General features: G+C 39.6%; 1 protein-coding gene and 1 long non-coding RNA gene across 13 annotated transcripts in view; one reads left to right on the top strand and one right to left on the bottom strand.

The window, feature by feature from the left end:
- MKLN1 (muskelin 1) overlaps positions 1-22,997 on the top strand; it is a 338,714-nt gene that overhangs the window by 55,549 nt on the left and 260,168 nt on the right. The window lies entirely within an intron of this gene.
- LOC106506781 overlaps positions 1-22,997 on the bottom strand; it is a 277,552-nt gene that overhangs the window by 170,598 nt on the left and 83,957 nt on the right. For all 10 annotated transcript variants that reach the window (XR_002340361.1, XR_002340364.1, XR_002340368.1 and 7 more), the window contains one exon: positions 2,205-2,316. This is a non-coding gene — a long non-coding RNA (uncharacterized LOC106506781). The remainder of the gene's footprint in view (positions 1-2,204; positions 2,317-22,997) is intronic.

Genomic DNA, 22,997 nt, shown 5'->3' with positions numbered 1-22,997 from the left:
TGATTTGGATTTAGAACCAACATGGCAAACAATAGGTTGTTAAATTTTTTAAATTTACTACCAAGGAGAGAGACGATTGCAAATATTTTAGCCATAAAATAAACATGAATAAATGAATGAATATAGATTCTGTGGGCTGGTCTTCAAATTTGACTCTGAACTTCCTGGCAATCAGGAAAAAAAAAGATTGGTTATATGTATTAGTTACTTATTGCTTCATAACTATACATTTGTGGCTTAAAATAGCCACCATTTAGTATTTTTCATGAGACTATAAATTGGCTGAATGGCTCTGATAATCTCACCTGAGTCCAGCTGATCTTGGTGGGCTTGCTAATTCATTTGTGGTCAGCTGGTGTGTTAGCTCTGGGCTGGTTGGTCTGGGATAGCTTCAGCTAAGACAGCTCCTCTCCGCCCCCAATAGGATCTCTCGTCCTCCAGCAGGCTAGCCAGAGCTTGTTCACTAAGCAAAGGCAGTTTCCAAGAAAGAAAGTGGAAGTGCACACTTGAGGTTTAGGCTTGGAACTCACACACTGTAACTTGCATTGCATTCCAGTGGCTAAGGCCAGTCAAACGGCCAGCCTAGATTCAAGGTGTAGTGAAAGACTCTAAGTCTTAAAGGGAGGAGCTGCAAAGTCACATTGCAAGGGTAGGGAAAGAGGAGGGAGAGAACAGGGGCTACGATTGAAATCAATCAGCATCTAAACCTGCATGTATTCCAACCATAAATTTTTTAAAAAAGTCATCTCTGTGGTCTAAAGTGGAAAGGAGTATTCATCATACGTCTTTTCAGCCCCACCTACAGATATGAATCATCATTGTCTTCAGCTAAGAGGACCAATATCTTCTTGCTAATGACAGATGCAGAGGAGTAGAAAGAAGCCTGTCAGAAAGAGGCTTCCTATGAGGCCCAGTCCCCCATTAAAATATCATCTTGATGAACTTCACCAGGGAATCAGACTCAGTCATAATGGGTTGAGGGGATAAGGAAGATTGTTATCACAGAAGTAACCAAGGGCTAAACCAAACCTTAGCCTTTGGGATTACGGACCTGCAATATTCTTGCTGACCATTCCCACTCCCCCCCACATATCAAGTGGGGTTAAAATTGGTCACTGTATTCAAAGGCAACATTGCTCTCTGTGGATATGGATGTGATTGAAAACATGGCATCAATAGTCTTTTAAAAACTCCCTAGCTGTGATGATTTTTGAAAAGTTATTGCTGGAATATCTTCATTATTACCAAACACCGTAATACATAGTATTAAGTATAAAGAACAACGACGATGTCAGAAATCCTCCTTAACTGTGCTCTGCCTGGTACCCGGGGCTACCAGTAAGAAGAAAACATAGGTAGCCCTTGCTCCTTAGAGTCTGTTCAGATACTATTTATAATCTCCCAAAACTCAAAAAAAAAAAAGAGGCAAAACATTATAAATAAAAGCAAAACTCCCAACATTTCAAACAAAGCCACACAACCTAGGTTTGAGAACATTCTCTGGCTGAGAGCCAGCCAGGGTGCTCGGCCTTTTTCTCAAGAGGTTGACACATTCATACGTGGCCTTCCAGGAGCTGCCACCCTCAGACTTCTGTTGCAGCAGCAGTAGTACATGGGGAGGAATATGACAGAATTTAGGAAACTATTAGATGCCTGTTGACTCAGACATCAGGACCAGCTGTGAAGGGAAATCTATTTCAATTGGATACGGTGAAAAAGAACCGAGCTGTTGACATTATTGAAGAGGTGGGGACAAAACTTCCAGGATGTTTGAAGATGACCAGTCTCTGGGAGGCTTGGGGGGATGGGGAGGAGGTAAAGCTGTCTCAGGAAGGCCAAATGAAGCTTTCAAATGTGGTGTGGAGAAAATCAGAAGTTAACCTTGGGCAGGTCACCGGAAGGTGAAGTGATATATAAAGTACCTGGTGGGGTACTTAGAAGATCTCAGCAAACGTTGGTTCTTTCCCTTTGTAGCTCCCACCTACCTTCGAGATCTCTTAAAAAAAAAAGACCTGCCAGGCAGCTGCGATTGGAAAGATGTCAAATAGGATGAGCTGCTGAAAGGTGGTTAACAATCAACAAAATTAGGTGGATGGAGCAGGGCATGTCACCTCTCCTACCCCTCTCCTCGTCACGGCTTGGAGGCAATGTGAAGACATTTCTTCCTTCCTGCAGAGGAAGTGTGTGTGTTCTCTCAGACCTACCTTGGCATTCCTTGATGTCTTAGAGAAGCAGATGACCCCGGCTGAGCAAGACAGTCAGCAGAACAGCAGCCCTTGATGCTGCAATTGGAAATTTCCATTCTTGCTTGTAGCTCTGAAAAAAAAAAAAAAAAAAATCTAAAGAGCCCAGTAGCTGGGAAATTTCCACAATGGAAAATTTTAACATATTCTTTAGCTCTAAACTATGCAGGTTTATAGAGACAATTTTTTTCTTTTGGTAATTTCCTTCTTTAACAATAATTTATGAACATGGTAACACTACAGCTATGGGAATAAGGAGGGCAAGATGACTTGGAGGGGAATGGGTATGGTTTGGCTAGTGGGAGGCTGTGCTAAGATACACATTTGACCACCTGAACCAGAGAAATGCAGATCACTCCAAGACCCGTGGTTGGGAACTCATCCAAAATAGAGATAATTTACCCAGGAGCACTGCAGAGAAATCTGTTTGGAAACTGGAAGTGGAAAGTGAAAGGATACCACTTTGGAACAGGAGATGGTGTGTGTTCTGTTGCTGAAAAACGCAATCCCAGACAGATCTTTTCCACCACTGCTCCTTAAACCTAAATGCGCATTTGAATCACCTGGGAATCTTGCTAAGCTGTAGATTCTGATTCAGTAGGTATGGGATGTGGCCTTAGACTCTGTGGTTCTAACTGGTTCCCAGCTGATGCTGGTGCTGCCCTTCAGTGGTGCCCTTCTGAGGACCACTCTGAATAGCCAGGCCATAGACAACAGGTCTTCATCAGTGTGAGCCCAGCAAAACACAGTCAAAGGGCAGCTGGAAGTGAGCTCCCTTGGGGTTGTTTTCTCAGATTACAATGCTACGGTCTAAGAGAAGAACTGAATGTCCTTTGGAAAGATGCTTTATGCAAGTCTGAATAAAGGGGATCTTTTGAAATGCAGGGATGCAAATAGTTCCCAGAAATCTGCTTACTCCAGCAGATTCAAGTTGGTGGTTTCTAAAACTCAATACTTTTCCAGAGAAAACCCTAGAACAAGCTGGCGAAGATTCCTGAGTGATTCTCCAGCATCATGGCATGTAGAGAGGAAACACTGATGACCTAGCTCCAATTACTGAGGGAATACTGTTGGCCAGAAGGGTATAATGGGGAAAAGGGAGCTGGAAAATAAATTACATCCATCCCAGCCAGAGTCACTGTCTCACTTTTATTGAAATAAAATAAAATGGGAATAGGAAAATTTTCCTTTTTCTTAACAGCTCTCTCACCTTTGTACTACCTGTTTTTCAGAAAGAGTCAGAGAAAGAGCAAGAGAGAGAGTGAGAGAGAGAGATCAAAATTTGTATCATCTTTATTCCATGGTGTTACCTCCACTTGAGCTGTAATTTATCTGCTATGTGCATCTTTAAAGCAACATTTGTCCTATTTTTCATTTTCCATTCAATTGAGTTTTGGATGGTTATTACTACTTACTTTTCAAATTAAGGTACACAGGAGCATATGGGGGGAAAAAAGGAAGATTACCGTGATGAAAATGTAGTGTTGAAATCAGAGTGTAATAAGCATGAAATGAATTTGATAATAAAATAAAAAGTATTAAAATATATATTAAAAGTAAATACCTATGCTAGTATCCTAATATCTACATAATATTTAGAAATTCTAAATGGCCTACAGGATTATTTAGAGATTTGGAACTTAAAATTTCTAGATTTTCAAAAATGGCACAGTGATTTGGCATTGAAATAGACACCCTGATTATTAAGTAAAAGAGATCAGTTTTTGTTTTCTTCTTATCGTACGTTTCAGTGAGCAATTATTCACCATAGAGCTATCTTACAAACCTACAGCCAATCAAAAGAATGTGCTTGATCCACCTAACGTCACATCTACTTAATAATAAACACAATATTATAATAAAAATTAACATGATGGAATGCCTACAACAAATGAGGCATTTGATCATCACAATGAGCTTGTAAGGTGGGTACCATTACTATATAGAAGAAAAAGTGGGATTTAGAGAGCTTAAATAAATTGCTTGGGATCTGTGCATTATAGCCAAGAAGGAATAACCATCTCTGGCCAGCCCCACTGACTCTAGCGCCTTTTCCAAATGCCACAGCTACATCTCAACTTCATTTCCCTTATCACAGACAGATGGATAGATGCTCCTTCTCAAGTTTAACAACTTCACAGAGCTTGATTCAAATACTGAATGTGTTGTTAGTTGCTTACAGCTGCTATTTCTCTAGCAGTGCTGTGAGTCCAGGCAAACTCTTTTGAAAAGCTCATTAAAACTGCTAAAATAAAGTCCTAGAAGCAGGTGCATTCATTAGCTGAAATGCAGACGATTATGTTAATATCACATTCAGGTGACAAATTTAAAGCCATCAAAATCATGGAGGATAAAAGGATTTTTAAAGCTAAAGTTAACTTCTTCCTTTGTAGGGCTCTCTGCTCTATAAGCATGTGATTGTCTTTGCAGCTGTCAACATGGCAACCTCCAATGTTACCTCATAAAAACAAAGCCATTTTTGCAGTATCATGTTTCCTTTACAATTTCTTGGGTCTCTATTCAGGAAAAGAAAGGTAAGGAATTGCCTATAACCCTAGTGCTATTCTCTAAATAGGAAATCTGGCACCTCATCTACAATCTATTGTCAGGTTGAGCCCGAGGGTAGAGGAGACATGCTCATGAAGATGGTTAAAATAGGTGGACAGTGATTTCAGGTTAGAATCAGATGGACCAACAGCTCTTTCACTTTGCCTTTTCTTTTTTTCTTAAAGAAATATTGAGCCTCAGAGATCCCGTTACAGCACAGTGGGTTAAGGATTTGGAATTGCCACAGCTGTGGTGTAGATTGCAGCTGCACTCAGATTTGGTCCCTGGACCTGGATTTCCATATGCCATGGATGCAGCCAAAAAAAAAAAAAGAAAAGAAAAGAAAAGGAAATATTGAGCCTCAAATATGTATGTGACCGTACATATGTATTTAGGAGGCTATACATCAGAATGTTAATAGCTATGCCAGGATGACTTTGATTTTCTTTTTTTGTGTATTTTGGTAGTTCTCAAATCTTCTACAACGAATATGTATTACTCTGTAGATTTAAAAAATTATTGCTGCAAGGTGGCCAAGAAAAGAAAAAAATATTAAAAATTATTATGGAACAATTAGCCTCTCCACTTTCAGTTGTTTTTTTACCTATAAAATTGAGTTCCTTTTTAATTGCCTAAAACATGGGAGCTGGATGAGAAGTTTTCCCAATATCCTTTCTTTTCAAATCTAGGATGTCTGTGGAAATGCCGAGTCCTCCTTTCAGAAGAAAATATAAGAAAAAGAGGGATAGTATACAGCCACTTACAAAAAAATTATAAACATGCTTAAAGATTGTCATATCATTCTTCAAAACTTTGATCAAATGGGGATTCATCAGAATGAATGAACCTGCCACTTGCAAAGGGAAAAAGATGGCAACCTTTTTAGGCCAAATTTACTTTATTTAAAATATTTTGGTTGTGTACTCTGGAAAGGATAAAGTTTGCAAGCTAAAACTTGACACATTCTTTTTTTTTTCCAAATAGTGTGCTACAATGACTTATTACTGATTGCAAAATATAAATAATGCAGTTGCTATGGAATTGAACCTGTCTACTTATGAGGCATGTTTACACTGTGTGTGTGTGTAAAGAGCTTAAATTAATAAGCTGAAGGACTCCTTGTACAGTGCAACAGTCCTGTTTTTGCCTTCCTTCCTCTTCAACTCTTCTTCTATCTCACCCTGTACATTACTACTTTCTTTTTACCTTAAATAGTTTAATAGACAATTGACCTCATTTAAAATAAAAAGCAATACAGAAAGCAGGAAAAAAAAACTCCGTGGGATGGGGTTGCCTAAGCATATACTTCTACACACATGTAAGCATACTCAATACCTATAGATGTAACTGAATCTCTGCTCAAATCTGCCCTAAATCTCATTAGTTGGGACTTTGACTGCTGGACAGCTCCAAGTCTCCTAGGACTATTTTCCCCCACCCATTCCATCTCCTGTTTAATTCTCAGAGCTGTAACCCTCATAGAAGTTGCAGGGAGGTTCAAGACAAAGCAAGGATGGTAGCCAGAAGAAACTCCTACCCTTTCAATATGGTGCGTCACCACCAGAAGATTAGAGGGTGAACTTCAGAACACAGAACTTGAAGACGAAAGCAACTTTAGGAGTTCCTGTCATGGTGCAGTGGAAACTAATCTGACTAGGAACCATGAGGTTGTGGGTTCGATCCCTGGCCTCAATCAGTGGGTTAAGGATCTGGCATTGCTATAAGCTGTGGTATAGGTTGCAGATACAGCTCGGATCTGATGTTGCTGTGGCTGTTGAGTAGGCCAGCAGCTGAAGCTCCAATTAGACCCCCAGCCTAGGACCCTCCATATGCCATGGTACAGCCCTAAAAAAAAAGCAAAAAGAAAAAAAAAAGTAACTCAAGAGGTCACATTAGTCAAGTTTTCTTTATATGTATGTATCTCTTCTAGAGCATACCTGATAGTCATTCAGCCTGACCTTGAAATTTTCCAATGACAAAAACTGTCCTACTGTTTTTCATTTTTATACCGATATATGAGAGTTTAGAGCACAGAAAGTATTACAACCAAAAGGCCAAAAAGGAAAAACAAAAAGAATTATTCCTAATCTTGCCACCCTTTAAAATATCAACTATTTTTTAATTTGTTACTGATCCAGTCTCAAACAAATATAACCCTTTAGGGTCCATGAGGAATGTCAAGAGGGTGAACAATTTGGCTTAAAGATATTTTGGAGATTTTATTGGTCCATAGTATCAATCACACCATAAGAGTCACACCTTGAAAAGGAAAATTATGTAAAGAATTTATAAGCCTCGGTACCACAGTATTTCCTAAATCATCCCCTTTTGTCACTCTGACACCCATACAACAAAATTTTTCCAAGATTATCATTTCCAAGGATCTTTCCAACATTTACAAATACAATCTAAGTTAAGCAATGTGCTCCCAAGTTGCCTAAATTGTACATATGATGGTATTCTTTTCAAAAGAAATTGTAGAGTTGGTGGTATTCTGAAACAACTAGGAATGGCAACATAAAGAACAAAAATAACAAAAGAAAATCCTTCAAAGATACTGTGCCCTGCAGAAACAGTTAGATATCCTGACTTTTCACATTGGCCGTATGGGAGATTCTTTTAAGATGAACTGTAATGGTGAAATGGGTGTTGATTTGGGGGGAAGCAAATTTAGAAAATCAATTAGCTAATAAGATAGAAGACTATGTACTACAATTTTGGCTAAGAAAATAGAATGGAAAGATTTACTTTAATGGTTATCATTTTAAAAACATTTTTATTAAAATATAGTTGATTTATACTGTTCCTTCAATTTCTGCTGTACAGCAAAGTGACCCAGTCATACATATACGTACATTCTTTTTCTTCATACTATCTTCCATCCTGTTCTACCCCCAAGAGATTGGACATAGTTCCCTGTGCTGTACAGTAGCACCCCATTGCTTACCCTTTCTAAATGTAATAGTTTGCACCTACCAATCCCAAACTCCCTGCCCATCCCACTCCCTCTCCCCTCCCCCCGTGGTAACCACAAGTCTCTCCATGTCCATGATCTGTTTCTGTTTTGTAAATGGGATCATTTGTGCCTATTTTAGATTCCACATTTAAATGATATCATATGGTATTTGTCTTTCTCTTTCGGACATACTTCACTTAGTATGAGAACCTCTAGTCACATCCATGTTGCTGCAAATGGCATTATTCCATTCTTTTTTTATAGCTGAGTAGTATTCCATTGTACATATGTACCATATCTTCTTAATCCATTCATCCATTGGTGGACATTTGGGTTGTTTCCATGTTTTGGCTATTGTGAAGAGTGCTGCAATGAATATAGGGGTGCATTATCTTTTTGAATGAAAGTTTTGTTCAGATACATGCCTAGGAGTTGGATTGTTGGATCATATGGTAGGTCTATATTTAGTTTTCTGAGGTATCTCATTACTGTTTTCCACAGTGGTTGTACCAATTTACATTCCCACCAACAGTGAAGGAGGGTTCCCTTTTCTCCACACCCTCTCCAGCATAGATGTTATGGGAATATATATATATTTTTTTGGCCTTTGGAATATTATTTCAGATGAGGGAATAAGAGATAGCTTAGAATTTTAAAAAGCAACTTGCAGTCAGGCAGCTAAACATGGTCTTATTGAGGATGATCTAAAGAGACCCAAAACCTGACATTTAAAAATGTCTAGTTCATCTGAAAAGTGATGAGAGGAAGTGATGACTTATCAGTCCAAAATCAGTTATAAAAATGTGAGTTCAATAGAAATTAGCAGTTGCTTTTATTTCTTCTATATAATGGTGATCTGACCCTCAATCTAGCTGCATCTAAAACATTACTACAGGAGTTCCTGTCATGGCACAGCGGAAATGAACCCGGCTAGTAACCATGAGTTTGTGGGTTTGATCCCTGGCCTCGCTCAGTGGGTTGAGGATCTGGCATTGCTGTGAGCTGTGGTGTGGGTCATGGACACAGCTCAGATCTGGCATTGCTGTGCTGTGGCATGGAGCCCTAGCCTGGGAGCCTCCATGGGCCATGGAAATAAATAAATAAATAAATAAATAAATAAATAAATAAATAAATAAATAAAACATTATTACAATAGGATGTGTTTCCATATTGCTTTCAGTTTACAAAGCAGCACTACTGACTCTCATGACCATATAAAATAATCATGGTTCATACTACACTGTACATATTAGTTTGGCAATCCCCATTGTTTATGGTGAAGTGTCCATTCTGCTTAATTGAACATCTATTTTGATTGCCCAGTGCTGGTGTTCTACCAGTTATTAAATATTTTGAACATCTCCTTGGGAATGGGAAGTGCTAGGCAAACCTAAAATCTTGTCTAGCACTTTACAATTTGAAAAACATATCTATTATTTCTCATTGGATGCCTACATTCTCACCATTCTTTCTCTTGCAGCTAATACTCCAGCAAAACTGTCTACATGTGGTTCTCTGAATACACAACTTTGTGCCAATTCATGTTTCCATATCTTGGAAATATATTTTTCATTCCCATGAGAATAGCTTTCCATGGGGAAAGGATGAGGGAAAGGAAAGGCAGATGCATGGCACCTTGGTCTTCCCAGGTGAGGGGCCAGTCACTTTGCCCTTACTCTTTGCTGAGGTGAAGTATCAGGTCAGAAAGCCTGTAGCAGAAGCTCAACCCAGCAGGATGCCAGGATTTAGGGAAATCACATTATTCCTGACACAGGAGACTCTGCCTGCTCTTCTGGATGAGTTCGTTCTCATCAGTAAAGGCAAATGCACATACATACTCTTTAATCCAAACCTACCACTTCAATAATCACCTCAGAATATTATTCTTTTTTTAAAGTACAATTGATAAACAATATTATATTAGTTTCAGGTGTACAACATAGTGGTTCAACATTTATAAACATTACGAATGGATTACCATAAGTCTAGTAACTATCTGTTAACATGCAAAATTATTACAATATTATTGACTACATTACCTATGCTGTACATTACATCTCTGTGACTCATTTATTTTATAACTGGAGGTCTGTACCTCTTAATCCCCTTCACCTTTTTCACCCAACCGCCTACCTGCCTCGCCTCTGACAACCACTAGTTTGTTCTCTGTAGCTATGAGTCTATTTCTGTTTTGTTTTGTTTGTTCAATTATATTTTTGTTTTGTTTCACTTATAAGTGACATCAATCAGTATTTGTCTTTCTCTGTTTGACTTATTTTACTCAGTACAATACTCTCTAGATCTGCCCAAGTTGCTGCAAATGTCAAGATTTCATTTTTTTTCAAATGGCTGCATAATATATATAGTCTGGATATAACTGGATAATAGTCATATATATACATAGATGAATGAATAAAGATGTGGATGGATGTGTGTGTGCACACCTTCTTTATCCATTCACCTATCAACAGGCACTTAGTTTGCTTCCATATCTTGGCTATTGTAAGCAATGTTGCAATAAACATAGGGGTGCATATATCTTGGTTTTTAAAAAATCCATTCAGCCATGCTGTGTCTTTCAATTGGAGCATTTAGTGCATTTACACCTAAAGTAATTATTGGTAGGTATGTACTTATTGCCATTCTGTTGTTATCTGATCATTTTGTAGCTCTTCTCTCTTCTCCTCTTGTTCTCTTTCCTTGGGATTTTATGATTTTCTTTAGTTTAATGTTTGTATTTACTTATCTGTGTGTGTCTGTTACAGATTTTTGGTTTATAATTACCATGACATTCATATATACCAACCTATGTATATAGCAATCCATTTTAAGCTGTTGGTCGCTTAAGTTCAAGCACATTCTAAAGCCATTATGTTTTAAACCTCCTCCTCCCTTTCCTGTTTTAACGATATATCTTACACCTTTTTATTTTGTGTATAACTTAATTTTTTTTAGATGTAGAAGATTTTGCTAATTTTGTCTTTTAAGCTTCATACTAAGCTTTTTAAGTAGTTGATCCCCTGTCTTTACTCTGTTTGCTTTTACTCATGATTTTTTTTTTCTTTCATAATTTTTTTGTTTCTAGTTATGGTTTTTTTCTGTTTAAATTCCCTTTTCTTTTAGGCCAGTTTAGTAGTGATGGACTCCTTTAGCTTTTGCTGGTCTGGGAAAATTTTATTTCCCCTTTAATTCTGAATGATAACTTCGCTGGGTAGAGTACTCTTGGCTGTAATTATTTTCCTTTCAGCACTTTGAATATATAGTGCTATTCAATTCCTCTGGCCTATAAAACTTCTACTAAAAAATCAGCTGATACATGTAACTCATTTTTCTCCTGCTGCTTTTAAGATTCCCTCTTTAATTTTTGACATTCTAATTATAATATGTCTTGGTGTTGAGTCTCTGGGTTCACCTTAAGACTTGCTCTGCTTCCTGAACTTGGATGTCTGTTTCCTTCACCAGATTAGGGAAGTTTTAGCCATTATTTTCTCCAATAGGTTTTCTGCCCCTTTCTTTCTTATTTATCCTTCTAGGCCCCTTTTAATATGAATATCCATATACTGGATTTTGGTCCCTTAAACTATCCTCATTTTTAAAAATTCTTTTTGCTGTTTCAATTGGGTGACTTCCACTACGATGTCTCCTAGATCACTGATCCATTCTTCTGCATCCTCTAATCTGCTATTGATTCCTTCTAGTGTATTTTCATTTCAGTTATTGTATTCTCCAGTTCTGATTAGTTCTTTTTATATTTTCTATCTCTTTGTTGAAGTTTTCACTGAGTTCATTCATTCTTCTCCCAAGTTTGGGAAGGATCTTTTTTTTTTTTTGCTATTTCTTGGGCCACTCCCGAGGCATATGGAGGTTCCCAGGCTAGGGGTTGAATCGGAGCTGCAGCCACCAGCCTACGCCAGAGCCACAGCAATGCTGGATCTGAGCCGCGTCTACAACCTACACCACAGCTCACAGCAACGCTGGATCCTTAACCCACTGAGCAAGGGCAGGGATCGAACCCGCAACCTCATGGTTCCTAGTCGGATTCGTTAACCACTGCGCCACAACGGGAACTCTGGAAGGATCTTTATGACTGTTCCTTTGAACACTTCATCTGGTAAATTGCTTATTTCATTTCTGTTTGTTTTTTGTTTTTGTCTTTTTAGGGTCACACCTGTGGCACATGGAGGTTCCCAGGTTATGGGTCTAATTGGAGCTGTAGCTGCTGGCCTACGCCAAAGCCACAGCAACGCCAGATCTAAGCCGCAGTTTATTTCTTTTTTTGAGGTTTTGTCTGGTTCTTTTGTTTGGAAGGCATTCCTTTTTCTCCTCATTTTTCCTAACTCTCTGTGTTTGTTTCTATGTATTAGGTAGATCAGCTATATCTCCTGGTCTTGAAAGAGTGGCCTTATGTAGAAGGTGTCCTGGGCGGGGGGGCCTCAGTGTTGCAATTTCCCCCTGGTCACTAGCACTAGGTTCTCAAAGGGAATCCCCTATGAGGGCAGTGTGCGCCCTCCTGCTGTGATTGGGCCCTGACTGTTGTGTGTGCATTGGTGGTGGGAAAGGCCAGCCCCCCAAGGCAGACAGGGTAAGTGGGATATGTCTTCAGGGGAATGCCAGGGTGGGGTGCATGGTGTTAGCTGGGCTGAAGGGGAATGATAAAAACGGCATTCCCCTGTGCTGGGCCAGCTAAATGGAAGAAGAGTGGGGAAAAAAAGGGGGTGCCCACTAGCATTTCTGTCCCCAGGGGAAGTTCCACCAGATCCCTGCCCCTTTGACACATGCTCTAAAATTAGGCAGTGACTCTCCCTCTTATATGACCCAAGTGCTTATCAAGTTGCTGCCTCTGTACTGGTTCTAGAGTGAATGAATTTGTCTATGAGCCCTTCAAGTTTCCCACAGCCCTCTGGCTCTCCCAGATGTATGTCCCACTGGTTTTCAAAGACTGATGTTGTAGGGCTCATTTTCCTGGTGCAGGTTCCCATGCTGGGGAGCTCCACATGGGGCTTGGCTCCCTCCCTCCTCAGGGAAGAAGCTCTCTGACTGTGATGTCCCTACTGACTGCAGGTCCCCACACTGCCAGTGCGGGTTCTGATTAGACTGCATCTCTGCCCCTCCTGCCCATCTCAATGTGGCCTTTTCTTTATATCCTAGTTGTAGAAAATCTGTTCTGCTAGTTTTCCGGTCTATACGTAGTTGTCATTTTGGTGTGTCTGAGAGAGGGGATGAGCTCAGTATCTTCCTACTCTGATATCTTGATCTTGAACCCTTCTAGGAATATTATTCTTGCTTAGCCAAACCTACTTCCCCCGTGGGAAAAATAAAGGAGGAATGGATTTCCATTATAAAAAAAAATATTCAATAATAGGGAGGCCTTTATATATCACATCAAGGCCCATTTTTACTGGTTATGCCTCTTTTGCTGAGCATACTAAATATTTCCTTGATCCTAGGTTTATTCTTTTACTTCTCTAATCTTTGAGGTTTAGAAAAAAATGTCACTTTTAACTTCATTCATTAATCAGTGGACTTATCCCATAAGATTCCTTTTCTTGCAAAGGTTAAATAATTTTTATTTAATTGTTTCTTTATGAAAAGGAAAGAGTAAAATCCTCCCTCCTCTACTCCTAAATATACCTCATTAAACTCATGTTCAGGCAAACACTTAGCTGGAATTTTTTTCAAACTCAACTGAAATTTTGCTCTTTATGTTGCAAAAATTGGGGACATTGTGGTCTCCATTATCTGTGTTAAAGTCAGGGAACACTGATACTGATTATCCAAATGGCAGATTATCCTAGTTATTTCTATTTAAAATTTTTATGTTAGTGCTCCCCTCCTACTTAAATTTGACTAATGCTGATACAAAATTAGATGCCATTTCCTGACTTACTCATCAACTTACACTGAGAAAATGCAGGTCAAATAGGTGGAAGAGGAAAGCCAATATATTTCCTTGGTAACCACATATCAAAATTAAAGGTAATTGCTTAATCAAAAGTACAGATTTTTTAGGTAATAAAAGCACTGTTTACCTGATAAACACTAGATATAAGACCACCTGATTCACTTTCCAGAAAAAAAAATTGTCAATAATTTTAGTAAATTAAAAATTTTTTTACTGACATGATCTAATTTAAAGATATAATTTCATTTTATTTGATCATTAATTTAGATTGGCACTTCACTGTTCTCTTACTATTGATACTTGTGCAAATCAAGCAATAGGCTCATAGTCCATGCCTATGCTCCTTGTTTTTACTTTTATGGTATATCAAGAGCAAGAGTCACAGTCCATGCAAAAGAGTTAAGGCCATACTTCAAAATACTTCTTCCTCCTTCTCTAAATTCATTAAGTGGCCGCTTCAATGTTTTGATGTTTAAAATTTCATAGTTCACTAATATTCGCTAATTAGGCCCATTAGAGAAAGGACAAGTTTGAATTAGCAAAAAATTTCAATGTTGTATTGTAAGAATATATAGTTTTATCTTTTTGTGGTACAATATGCCACTCAAGCCATCTGTAGTGAAGTATTTCCAAGAAGAAAAGCTACTACTAGGACCACTTTGATAATAAGATTCCTCAATATTGTGCACTTGAGGCTTTAAGCAAATGAGTTGCTAGGTTGTCTGAATATGTTCAGTTCACATTCACTGAGCAGTTACTATATGCTTGGCATCATGCTAGAAAAATTTTGTCCTCTTGAGTTAACAATTCACTTTAAGTTATCATTTATCTTGCCTAGTGACACTTTATCTCATGCCTTATTCACCACCTATCCAAATTTACTCATTCATTCAAAAGACATTTAGCAGTTATAATGGGTTAGGCACAGGCACAGATTCAAAATGACTGGGGTCATAGGGTGAAAGTCATTTGCCATGTGGTCCAACACGAATAATCATGAATCAGTCAATTGATCAGCCCGATGTCCTAGGTAATAGAGCTAGTTCCAAGTTTCTCAGGCTTGGCATTGTCAGCATTTTTTTTTTTTTTTTTTTTTTTTTTTTTTTGCCATTTCTTGGGCCGCTCCCACGGCATATGGAGGTTCCCAGGCTAGGGGTCTAATCGGAGCTGCAGCCACCGGCCTACGCCAGAGCCACATCAACGCGGGATCCGAGCAGTGTCTGCAACCTACACCACAGCTCACGGCAACGCCGGATCCTTAACCCACTGAGCAAGGGCAGGGACCCAACCCGCAACCTCATGGTTCCTAGTCGGATTCGTTAACCACTGCGCCACGACGGGAACTCGCAGAATTTGGGATCATATAATTCTTATTGTGTGGAACTGTCCTGTGCAAGGTAGGATGTTTAGCAGCATCCCTTGCCTCTTTCCCTTAGATGTCAGAAGGACCTCTACTAGTTCTGATCATCAAAAATGTCTCCGGACATTGCCAAATGTCTCAGGGACAGGGGCGGTGGGAGAGGCAAAACTGTCCCTGGTTTAGAACTACCAGGCTAATATGTACATAATACCTTCTTTACTAGATTATAAAGACCTTGAGAGCAGAGATCGTCTGATTCATCACTCTACCACCTTCTCCCCACCAGCTAAATTTAGTTTCTGGCACAGAAATGCTTCTTGATGAATGTTCTGAAAAGAACAAAACATCTCCGGAGTACCTATATTGTCATCAGCTGTGCACAAAGCACTTTGGTAAACCCAGATGATGAATAGGTAACCAGGGAAAATTGTCCAATGAATTTTTATGATTTGAATAATCACTCCCTATTCATACCATATACCCATTTTGGTGCCAAATGTCTACATTTGTATAGGGCTTTACTGTGTATGAAAACCCTATACAATGGCATTTGATCCAGATACAAAGATAAGCACCTCTGTTTATTATTTAAGTTCCCAAGTCCCAGAGCCATATTCTCAGGCAGGAGTGGGAGATGTTTTAATTTCAGTGGTATTGCCTTTGGTTATTAAAAAACAACAACAAAAACAACTCATTGTAAGACTGGCCTAATTTCCGGCATTGCTGTGAGCTGTGGTATAGGCCAGCAGTTGTGGCTCCAACTGGACCCCTAGCCTGAGAACTTCCATATGCCGCAGGTGTGGCCCTAAAAAACAATAAATAAATAAATACTGATCTAATTGGAGTTCCCATCATGACTCAGCAGAACCAAATATGACTAGTATCCATGAGGATGCAGGTTTGATCCCTGGCCTCAGTGGGGTCAAGGATCCAGTGTTGCTGTGAGCTGTGTCATAGGTTGCAGATGCAGTTTGGATATGGCATTGTTGTGACTGTGGCTCTGATTCAACCCCTAGCCTGGGAACTTCCATATGCTGCGGGTTTGGCCCTAAAAAGACCAAAACAAAAAAAAAAGATTGGTCTAATAATGTTAAATTTAAAGTTTAGGGTTTTTTTTGGGGGGGGGGAGTTGGCTAAGTTAGGTAGAAGTAGAACATCTCAAAGGCTCTCCAGTTATCTAAGTGATTCTGGTTTACTTAGATTCCTGGAAATTGCCAGAGGCCTTTAAGGGAAGAGGGAAAAAAAGAGTGAGGAAATTTTCCCTGTGGGCAATTGGGGAAAACAAAAATATTTTTGTGCTGTGGAGACTTCTCAGGAAAGAAGGGCTGGCCAGCAGTGGCATCTGTGCAAGGGGAATTTCCACATTTGGGAAAACATGGTCATAATTAATGACTTAGGAAAAGCCAAGAAAGTGGACCATGTTGGAAAAATATGATCTCCAATGGCCAAGTCATTGTCAACTGATTGAGCCAGAAAATTAGATTATTTTAGAAAAAGATTTTTATTTATGGGTATTCACCTATAGGTCCTTCCTTCTGTGGCTCTAGTAAGTACCCTGTCCCTGCCTAGGGAATTAGCTTCCCTTAGCCAGACCCACTCTTTCTGTCCTTCCCTGCCATAAGGGAGTGTTTGTGTTAGACTTCTGGCCTGTAGTCTTTTTTTGAATGTGATGCTTTGAACTAGCCAGCAGGGCTATTAGCATCCATTAGAATAGAGATGATTATCCCGGATTCTTGGACAAGAACAGAAAAATGAGACTGCATGATCTTAATGCAGACACCATTTATCGAGGACTCCATGTCCTAGGCCAGGTGCTAAGAATGTTGGAAAACTATCCTAAACCTAAACATGAGGAAACTGAGGCTCAGGGAATTTAAGTAACTTGCCCAGCGCCGTGCAGCTGTTAACTACTAAACTAATACTTCTCGTTTTGTATATAAAGTCTACTCGCCAAATTGGAATGTCCTCCTCACCCTATATACAACCTCTCACTTCCTTAACTATCACCTCCTTCCTCTTCTCTAAATCACTTTGTTTAAATTAGATCTGGTCTTGGGGTTGTGCTCACAGAGAACTCCACTGTTACCTTTGGTTCTCAAAAGGAGAAATCTGGGTTAACAGGCTCAGCACCATTCATATCTCTGTTTAGTTAGGGCATGATTATGTCGCCAGAAGGTTCTTGCCCTACTTTTTGGTTTTCTTTTATCTCAATGATCAATTTTATTAAAATGGGTATGATCATCTTGTGCCTCTTCTCTCATAATTTTCTCAAGATCAGACTATAGCTTGCTGAATTCCAACATATTTGCCAAGGTGAAGGTCAAAATTTTTAAAGGGAACTATAACAAAGGAAAAAAAAAAAAAAGCCCTATATTTGACATGTAGATGTGGTATCCAGTAAAGCATCTATAAAATGCAGCACTTTTTTTTTTTCTGAAATAAAAACACTGCAGGTTAAATCATGTCCCCCTGAAGCAGCAATTCCATGCCCTAAACCCATGTGACATGGCTTTTAAAGTTAGCTCTGTCCTGCAACTGCAATGAATATGAGAAAACAAACCTAACTAGGGTTAAAGAGTCCAACTGCCCTGGATTGAACCTCAATGGATATTACAGTTCATTAAAAAAATCATAGCATCTCGGAAGTAATTTAATATTATCTCTTTTCTGTTTAACTTAAAACATATTAAGTAATCTTATTAATATTTGTTTCCTGAGTGTTTCTTAGATGATCCAGACATTATTACTTTCAGTTAGAGATGTGAAAACCCAAGGGTTGTGTTCGTTTTCTACTGCCGTGTAACAAATTACCACAAACTTAGGGGTTGGAACAACATCTCATTTATTAGCTCACTGTTCTATAGGTCAGAAGGCTGTGTTCTCTGCCTGGGGTCCCACAAGGTGGAAATGGAGGCGTTAGACCGGACTCATCTGGAGGCTCTGGACAGGAATCCACTTCTAAGTTCATTCGGATGGTTGGCAGAACTCAATTCCCTATGACCAGAGCACCGAGGTCCCTGTTTGCCTTCTGGCTCCCAGAGTCCCCACACAGTCCTTCTCACTGGTCTTCTCTGTCTTCCAAGCCAGTGATCACCATGGAATCTTTCTCACATTTCATATCGCTTTGACTTCCTCTTCTGCTACCAAATGAGGAAAACAATCTTCTTAAAGGGGCCACCAAATTGGACCAGGCCCACCTAGACAATCATATTGAAACTGTGCACAGTCCTGCAGGGCTCCTGGGCACAAAAGTCTTTCTGTGTCCCCCATTTCTTGTTCTTAGGAAATGGGTCTCATTCAGCCTCCATGACCTTCCCTGAGTTCCTAGGAACAGGTTCAGACAGTCGCTGATCAGAGAAGAAAGGGGATGCAAAGACATGGGAGGAACAGGCAAGAAACAATAGTGCAGCTTTAGAGCAGGATCCTGGTTCCCTCTCAAGGGATACATATAATGTGTATGCATCTTATACACCCAAGAGAAAAGGTATATTCCTTACGCTTCTTTTAGAAATGAATACTTTAAAACTGAACAGCTTAGAGTCCTTCCTTGTCCTTCTCCCAGGCTGAATTGCATCCTAAATACAATCACCCATAAGGTAAAGATGAGGCACCCTGAACACAACTGCTGTGGGTTAAAGATTATTAGCACATGGTTTTTTCAGGAACTTCCCTAGTTTGTTCTAATCTCTGATCACTCGGCCATTTTCACAAGTACTGTTATTCTAGGCAATAACCCAGAAGACCACCATCATGATCATACCGAGATCTGGAGAGTCCCCCCAAAGGAAGATTCCCCCAAAGAAAGAAAAATGAACATTTGTCCCAATCCTGATTCCTATCTGAAAACCTGTTTTTCTCCTTTTTACTATAAAACTCTCAATTCTTTCGAATGGTGGGGGGGGGCACAGTCTTTAGGGCATTAGCCTGCTGTGACCCTCCTTTGCCTGGCAAAACAATAAAGCTATTTTTTTTGCCTTTACCCAAAACTCTGTCTCTGCGTTTCATTTGGGCACTAGCAGACAGAGGCCGAATTTCAGCAATATCTTGAAGTAAACTGATTTTAATTACATCTGCAAAAATCTCTTCACAGTAGTGCTTAGATTAGTGTTTGACTGAATAACCAGGACTGGTAATCTTGGGAAACTATCTTTAGAGTTCAGATAACCATAAGGAAGTGGAGTTACCTAGTTAACATGAGATATGATCTGGAAATAGGTTCCCAACAGTATCAAATAATTAATATTTTTACTTTATCCCCTTTTTTTGTTTTTTAAATACATATGAATATGGTTTATCTTTTAATGTACCTATTTTAGAGCTTTATATCCTAGCAGTTTTTAGTGATGCATGATCCAAAATGTTGCAAGACTGTTTGGGGACATGCTGTGTTTTAGGGGCCTCTCAGTGTTCAAGAAATTGTAATGTGTGGGAGTTCCTGTTGTGGCTCAGCAGAAGCAAATCTGACTACTATCCATGAGGACTCAGGTTTGATCCCCGGCCCTGTTTAGTGGGTTAAGGATCTGGCGTTGATGGGAGCTGTGGTGTAGGTCAAAGATGTGGCTTGGATCTGGCATTGCTGTGGCTGTGGTGTAGGCCAGCAGCTGTAGATCCGATTTGACCTCTATCCTGGGTACTTCCATATGTCACAGGTGCGGCCCTAAAAAGATAAATTTAAAAAAGAGAGAGATTGTAATGTGTAGGTGTGTAGCTGGACATGGGTATAGGAGAGTGTGGAGATGGTAGTGACAGGTGAAGGAGGAAGGGGAGGGACCGGGGTTGCTGTGAGTACAGAGGAACAGTTTATTCCTGTTTTAATATATTCACTGAAGGCCTTTGAAGATGAGAATCTTTTTGTTATTTTCTGTTGGCAAGTCTGGAAGTTTAAAAACCCAAGGATTCTTTGTGTGTGATTTATGAGAGGCATCTGAAGATGTTTCTAAACACAGGGGCACTTTAGAATATACTGGATCAGCAATCACTAGGATGCCATGCCCCTAGTGTAAATGTGAACACTCCAAAGTTTTTTTTGCACAATTTCAATGTGCCATGGCCTGCCAGATGCATGGGAGGACTACAATGGAGGCTGGGTCTTGGGCCCAGCCTGCTGCTGGTCCAGAAGCCTCTGCCTGCAGAGGGTCACCTAGGAATTAAGATGGTATAGAAAGGGCTTAGTGGATCATAGAAAGGGAGATGAAGGGGGACTGCATATTAATTTCTCCGATTTTAGCATTCTACCTGGAGGACAGCCTAATGAAAAATCTCATTTTCTGGTGAAGGGAGTGAAAATGGTTTTAGCCTTTAGAAAGAACATATATAGAAATGTAAAAACATCAGAAAAAGGCAGATAATTTCAGATGCTAAGTATTTCTCTCTTTTCCCAAGAACATTTGGGTTCTTCTCTTCTTGAAATCCTGGCCAAAATTAAAGGAGAGGAGGATGTTCCCCAAATGCTTCTTTTAAATTGTCCCAGACCTTCAGAAAATGGTGAGGAAGTGTGATCCTATTATTAGGCAAAAGGAAAGAAGTCAGTGGAGGAGACGTTCAATAACTGCATTGAGAGAGCATTACGATTAGGAGTACATGTGGCTTGCTTGGCTTTGGAAAGGAAGACATAGGAAGAAAGAGGCTGGGTGGGGAAAATTTGTGTTTCTTAACTATGATGTCTTTAAAGCATAACACATTTTGTATCCTTTAACTATGCAAGCGATTTTGCTCTATAAAGGATAACTCTAAGGATGCTGAAAATATGTTACAGATGTTATTTTTATTGCTAAAGTTTCCATTTCAAAATCTCTCCCCTCATTTATTCATTCATTCATAAATAGTCAATGAGAGTCTACCATGTGCCTTGATCTAGGTGCTAGGATATAGCAGTGATCACAGCAGACAGGTTTCTGCTCTCATGAAGCTTATATGCTAATGTGGAGGAGTTGGAAAATAAAGAAACCGCTGCATTTCACGACATGATACATGAAGAGATAAACAAGATAATGTTGGACAGTGATCAGTACATTACGGAGAAACAAAATAAGATGAAGTACATATATACAATGGAATACTACTCAGCCAAAAAAAGGAAAAAATAATGCCGTTTTCAGTAACATGGATGCAGCTAGAGAGTCCCATACTGAGTGAAGTAAGTCAGAAAGAGAAAGACAAATACCACATGATATCACTTACATGTGGGACCTAAAACATGGCACAGGAGTTCCTGTCATGGTGCAGGGGAAACGAATCTGACTAGGAATGATGAGGTTGTGTATTCGATCCCTGGCCTTGCTCAGTGGGTTAAGGATCCAGCATTGCTGTGAGCTGTGGTGTAGGTCACAGACAAGGCTCGGATCTGGCGTTGCTGAGGCTGTGATGTAGGCCGGCAGCTATAGCTCCGATTAGATCCCTAGCCTGGGAACCTCCGTATGCTGCGGGTGCGGCCCTGAAAAGACAAAAAAAAAAAAAAGACAAAAAGTGAATAAATAAGATATGGCACAAATGATCCTATCTACAAAACAGAAGAGACCACGGACAGGGAGAACACTTGTGGATGCCGGGGTGGGGCGGGGGAGGGGGAGAATAAGATGTACAGTGAATTTGGGGTTGTAGTAGATGCAAACTATTACACTTAGAATGAATAAGCAATGGGGTGTACAGCACAGGGAACTATGTCCAACCTCTTGGGGTAGAACATAATGAAAATGGAATGAGAAAAAGAATGCATATGTATACATGTATGACTGGGTCACTTTGACATACAGTAGAAATTGACACAAAATTGTAAATCAACTATACTCTAATAAAAAAAATGAAATCCAAAATAGGACGAAGTGATGGAGGACCAGGTGGCTATTTTAGTTTGTATATCCAGGGAAGACCTCTCTGAAGAGAAGACATTTGCACAGAGATCTAAATGTCAAGGAGGCGCTGGTCATGGAAAGATCAGAATGAAGAGCATCCTACATGGAGAGAACAGATGGTTCAAAAGTTCCCAAGATGGTAACACATTTGAGTATGAAGAAGAGAAAGAAAGCCTGGAGGGCTGGAACTCAGTGGCAAACATAAAAGGTTTGATAGATGAAGTTGTCAAAGATGAAGCTGGACAGGTAGACAGAGCCTAGATTTTTTAGGCATGGAAGGTTGCAGGAAGGAATTTGGATTTTAGGTGTGAGGCAGTTGTAAGCAAGGAAATGATTTTCTATCTGGGCAATGAAATGTAGAGGGCAAGAATGAAGGTACAGAAATCTTCAGGAGGCAACTACAGTGATTCAGGTGAACAGTGGTGACCTGGACTAGGATGTTAGCAGTGAAGAAGGGAAGAATAAATTGGGGTTATATATTGGAGATAGAGTCAAAAGTACTTTCTAGTGGTGTGTATTTGGGACCTAAAAGAAAGAAAGGAGTCAAAGTTATCTCCTCTTTTATTGGTTTGGGCATTAGGTAGATAGTGATGCTATTTGTGAGACAGGTAGGCTGGGAATACGAAGTGTGGCAGACTGGGTTAATTCCCTCCCCGGTAGCCATTACTATCTTGATCTTTGCTAACACAGCCCTGACTTTGTTGAGGATAACAATATGTCCAGCCTAGAGTGATGAATCATGAGTGGTGTAATTCAATCGTAATAATCCCATTCTCTTCTGCTAGATATTCAATTTCCCCATCTTCTTTGCAGCTAGGGGTGATTCATTTCTGGCTAATGAGACCTAAGTGAAAACCTTCTGGGGATAGATATGGCTTTAGTGAACACCGTCACAATGCCTGGAGTCATGGCAGACTCCTTATGAGTACAAAAGATCTGATGATGTTAAGGATGATGATGCATGAAAAAAAAATTGAAATTGCCTGGGTTCTTGATGGTAATAGCTGAGCAACTAAACTGACACCAGCAATCCTCTATTGCCAGACATCTTGTTCATGAGAAAAGTAAAACTTTATTTGTTTAAGCCTCTTGTTATTGATACAAGGTTAAGTGGAAAAAGCTGAGTTCTCTTTTGGCC

This window comes from Sus scrofa, chromosome 18, assembly GCF_000003025.6.
Source record: "Sus scrofa isolate TJ Tabasco breed Duroc chromosome 18, Sscrofa11.1, whole genome shotgun sequence".
NCBI classification, from domain to species: Eukaryota; Metazoa; Chordata; class Mammalia; order Artiodactyla; family Suidae; genus Sus; species Sus scrofa.
The sequence above is the reverse complement of the archived record's forward strand: the minus strand, read 5'-3'. Positions and strand labels throughout refer to the sequence as shown.